The sequence below is a fragment of the Mauremys mutica genome, chromosome 10, assembly GCF_020497125.1.
Source record: "Mauremys mutica isolate MM-2020 ecotype Southern chromosome 10, ASM2049712v1, whole genome shotgun sequence".
In the NCBI taxonomy this organism is placed as follows: Eukaryota; Metazoa; Chordata; order Testudines; family Geoemydidae; genus Mauremys; species Mauremys mutica.
In genome coordinates this window covers 66,333,851-66,339,182 of record NC_059081.1, presented here as the reverse complement: position 1 = coordinate 66,339,182, position 5,332 = coordinate 66,333,851, and positions in this window count along the sequence as shown.

The window sequence follows — 5,332 nt, the reverse complement described above, 5'->3', positions numbered from 1 at the left end:
TTCTGGTCCCGAGAAACAAGCACTGACTGGTGGGACTGCATCATTATGCAGATTTGGGATGACGAGCGGTGGCTGCAGAACTTTTGTCATGCACAAGGCCACTTTCCAGGAACTGTGTGCAGCGCTCTTCCCAGCTCTGCAGTGCAGCAGCACTAAAATAAGACCTGCTCTGACAGTGAAGAAGCAAGAGGCAATCACTGTGTGGAAGCTTGCAACACCAGACTGCTACCAGTCAGTGGGGAATCAATTTGGAGTTGGTAAACCCACTGTGGAGGTTGTTGTGACCCAAGTGTGCAGGGCAATGAATTGCCTTTTGCTAAGAAGGGTTGTGACTCTGGGCAAGGTGCATGTGATATTGGATGATTTTTTCATGATGGGGTTCCCTGACTGCGGTGGGGCGATAGATGGCATGCATATCCCAGTCTTGGCACCAGACCACCTTGCCAAAGAGTACATAAACAGAAAGGGACACTTTTCAATGATGTTGCAAGCACTGGTGGATCACTGGGGCCATGCTACCGACATCAACATGGGATGGTCAGGGAAGGTGCATCACACATGTGTCTTTAGGAACACAGGTCTGTTCAGAAAGCTGCAATCTGGGACTTTCTTTCCCAAATGCAAAATAACCATTGGTGACACTGAAATGCCAATAGTGATCCTGGAAGACTCAGCCTACCCTTACTCCCATGGCTCATGAAGCCAGACACTGGACACCTGGACAGCAACAAAGATTGGTTCAACAACAGGCTCAGCAAGTGAAGAATGATGGTTGAATGTGCCTTTGGCCATTTAAAGGGTCGCTGGCGCAGTTTGGTTACTAACTTAGACCTCAGTAAAAACAATATCCTCAGGTTTCAGAGTAGCAGCCGTGTTAGTCTGTATCCACAAAAAGAACAGGAGTACTTGTGGCACCTTAAAGACTAAGAAATTTATTTTAGCTACAGCTCACTTCTTCGGATGCATAGAATGGAACACACAGACAGGAGACATTTATACATACAGAGAACATGAAAAGGTGGAAGTATGCATAACAACAGGAAAAGTCTAATCAATTGAGATGAGCTATCATCAGCAGAAGGAAAAAAAACTTTTTGAAGTGATAATTAAGATGGCCCATAGAAGGTGTGAGGAGAACTTAACATAGGGAAATAGATTCAATTAGTGTAATGACCCAACCATTCCGTGTCTCTGTTTAGGCCAGTGTTAATTGTATCTAATTTGCATATTAATTCGAGTTCAGCAGTTTCTCTTTGGAGTCTGTTTTTGAAGTTTTTTTGTTGCAAAATTGCCACCTTCAAGTCTGTCACTGAGTGGTTAGAGAGGTTGAAGTGTTCTCCTACTGGTTTTTGAATGTTATGATTCCTGATGTCAGATTTGTGTCCATTTATTCTTTTGCGTAGAGACTCAGGGTTATAGCTGCCTGCAGTGTGCCTCATAATATTTGTGAGGCAAAAGGAGAGACATTTCCACAGTGGTGGGAAGGCAGATAGGTTATTTGCTAATGTTGAGCAGCCGCATACCAGAGCTATAAGAAGAGCTCAGTGTGAAGCACTGCATCTCAGGGAGGCTTTTAAAACCTATTTCAGTAATGACCCACGGTAATGTGCACTGCTTCTCTGCATTGTGCCTTCCCATAGTATAAACCTAGCTCTGGCTGCTGGATTTTTCTTTCCAGCACATCCCCTCTGTTGCCTCAGTTTCCCTGTCTCCCCCCCACCCCATTTTAAATTAATAAAGATAATTTCATTCACAAGACTTGGACTTTTATTGCACAAACATACTGAAACTTAAAGATCACAAAAATAACGTAACCTTGGATACACAGTGGAATAAAATTGGGAAGGGAAAACATATTAGTCTTGTCTTTAAAAGCACAGTGGCCTCACCTGTCACATCATCATCGTATGTGTAACTTTTTATTCTTAGGACCCTTCCCCGGGGTTGAGTGGAAGGGATATTGTATTTCCCCCGCTCACTTCCTGGAATGTTTGAGAGAGGGAGAGGGGGAATACGGCAATGCTGGAATGCCATTCTTCAGGGGCTGCAGAGGGAGCCTAACCTCCAGGTGTTTCTGCTGAAGGTCAGCCAGATGCCTCAACATGTCTTTTTGTCCCTTCAGAATCCCCAGCATCTCCTGCTGTGTGCCACACTCACTGTTCTGGGCTGCTCTCCTGCTCACCATGTCCATGTCCAGTTTTTCAGAGAGAGAAATCCTCCACGCTCTCTGGTCGGTGTCTGTCCCAGAGGCGTTCATAATCTCATTAAACATGTCCTCACACATTCTCTTTCACCTTCATCTTATCTGGGAGAACCTGCTCCGGGGTTACAAACAGCTCCTGGCTCTCCAGGAGAACGGATCCTCCGCTGGCCTGTCTCCCATTCTCCTCCCCCACTTTCTCATCTGAGACCTCCTCCTCGGTGATGCCTGCAGTGGCAGGGCCGGCTCCAGGCACCAGCGAAGAGAGCAGGTGCCTGGGGCAGCCAATAGAAAGGGGCAACAGTCTGTCCATTGTTCAGGCGGCACGTCCGGGTTGGTAGCGGCGGCACTTCGGCAGCAGCCCAATCGGTCCACTTCAGTCTTCAGCGGCAATTCGGTGGCAAGTCCTTCACTCCCTGTCTTCCTCTTCGGCAGCACTTCAGTGGCAGCTCAATTGGGTTTTTCTTTTTTCTTTCTTTTTTTCCCCGCCGCTTAGAGTGGCAAAAAAGCTGGAGCTGGCCCAGGAATCCGGCTCTTCAGAGGTATCCACGCTGCTCTGTGGGGTCACCCCTGAGAATCATGCGTAGCTCCTTGTAGAAGTGGCGTGTGTGCTGTGCTGCATCAGAGTGACTGTTTGCCTCCCTTGCCTTGCCTGCCACAGTTCCCTGATTTTCATGCAACACTGCTGCATGTCCCTGGTGCAGCCTTTCTCCCCCATGCCCTGCGCGATCTGCTCAGAGATGTCTATGTTTCTATGGCTGGATCGGAGCTGTGCCTGCACAGCCTCTTTTCCTGACAGACCAAGAAGATCCACCACCTCCCGTGTATCCAGGCTGGAGTGCGCTTGGTGCATGGAGCCACCATGATCAACTGGGCAGACGAGCTCTCCACACTGAAAAAAACAGGAAATGGAAATTCAAAAGTTCCCGATCCTTTAACGGGGAGGGGCTGTTTCCTGCATATCTGGCTGCTGTGCAGCAGAGATGAAAATGTTTACCAGAGCGGTCACAGAGAGCATTGTGGGACACCTCCTGGAGGCCAGTTAAGTCGACGTAAGCATAACAGTGTCTACACTGCATCTACATCAACCTAACAACATTGAATTAAGCACTATGCCTCTCGCGGAGATGGAGTAATTAAGTCGACGTAGCAGCCAAATTACGTCGGCAGAAGGGACCTGGTAGTATAGACACATTCATTATTAGGTTGACATAAGGTAGCTTACATTGATCTAACAGTGTATAGACCAGGCCTTAGTGTGTGTGATGAGAAGGGAATGCGGGACAGACCTATTACAGAAGAACATAAAATTCCTAAGTCTGCATTACTGAGGGACCTGATCAAAATGTTCTTTAAAAACCTACAAAATCTTGTCAAATGTAGACTTTCTTTTTGTTTGGAATGGAAGGTCAGATTCTCTGCACTGGCTCTGGCAGCACGAAAGAACTAGGATCTGGTCACAGCTGCCTGGTTGAGAAATTCCTCAGCAGAAGGGAAAGGGACCCGTCCACTGACATACACATGGCAGAACCAGTTTCTATGCCAATCGCTGCCCCCTTAATGTAGGTGGCAAACTAGGGGCAGAGCCACAGGTGCCAACTTTCTCCAGCGCTGCTGGGTGCCCACCCCCCCCTCGCCCTTTTCCCCACCCCTGGCCCCACTCCGACTCCACCCCATCCCCACCCCCATTCCAACCCCATCCTCAAAGTCCCCACCCTAACTCTTCCCCCTCCCTGGCCCTATTGGATCCCTTCCCCAAATCCCTGCCCCAGCCCTGCCTCTTCCCCCAGCACCACGTTTCTCCTCCTCCCTCCCTGCCACGCAAATCAGCTGTTTCGTGGCACAAGCACGGGGAGGGAGGGAGGAGAAGCAGGATGCGATGGCATGCTTGCGGAGGAGGCGGAGGCGGAGGTGAGTTGGAGCGGGGGGTGGGGCCACGGGGAGCTGCCGGTGAGTGCTGAGCACCCACCAATTTTTTTCCATGGGTGCTCCAGCACCCACGGAGTCAGTGCCTATGGGCAGAGCAAAGCACAGCCAGTTCTGACAATTCATAACTGTCATAGGCTTCCCTAGGGAGAGCAGCTAGTTGTCATAAATTAGAGCAGCCCCAAGGCTGCTCTAATTTACATGAGTTCAGGGGCAATTTGAGAATCAGGACCATAATCAGGGAGCCTTAACCAGTTCCCTGAGAGCTCTCTCCCCCTTTTATGCAGTTCTGAGCAGGAAAGAAGCTAAACCTAAGCATGTATTTTTTAACTACTTGTCATCTTGTGGCAATCAAAATAATCTCAGACTAACAAATGATTTGTCTGGAGAAGTGCATCTTGATTTGAATCCCCAGATGATGCTCTGTAATTGACAAGCTTTTACTCTCTCTGAGTTCTTCTGCCATTTTTCTCTCTCCCCCACCCCTCACACATACCTTTGTGTCTTGGGCTGCACTTCAGAGTAGAACCTACGTGAGTCTCTTTCCCTCACACTATCATAACATCAAATGAAATGTCAACTTTAAAAGCTGCATATGGTATTTGAGTGAGATGACTGAAACATACTGCTGTACTCTGCTACGCAGGCCTTCATCATCTGCTGCTCTTTGCATATCTGTACATGCTCTACTTCTTTTCACTATTAATAACATTTGCATGTTCCTTTCAAGCTTTGCTTACATTCAGAACTGCAGAGTTACAAACTGCACCAGCAGAATTGAACTGGCGACAATGGTGTAGTGCTTCCAAACTGCCCACCCTGTTTCAGATGCAGACAATGGACCACATCTGCCCAGCATGCTCTCTGCAAACATTGCAGGGCCTGTAGATTCTTGTATGTAATCCACAAACCCCAGCACTTCTCTCTGTGGCCCACATGGTGTATCTGGATCTGCTCACACTGTTTGGTTTGGTCCAATGGATTTTTCAGAAAGGTTTGGTCCTTCACAAGCACTTGTATATGATGGGGGCAGATTCTATGCCCTGCTGCTTACAGGTGCCATGGGGGTGTCATAGAATCATAGATTATTAGGGTTGGAAGGGACCTCAGGAGATCATCTAGTCCAACCCCCTGCTCAAAGCAGGACCAATCCCCAAATGGCCTCCTCAAGGATTGAACTCACAACCCTGGGTTTAGCAGGCCAAT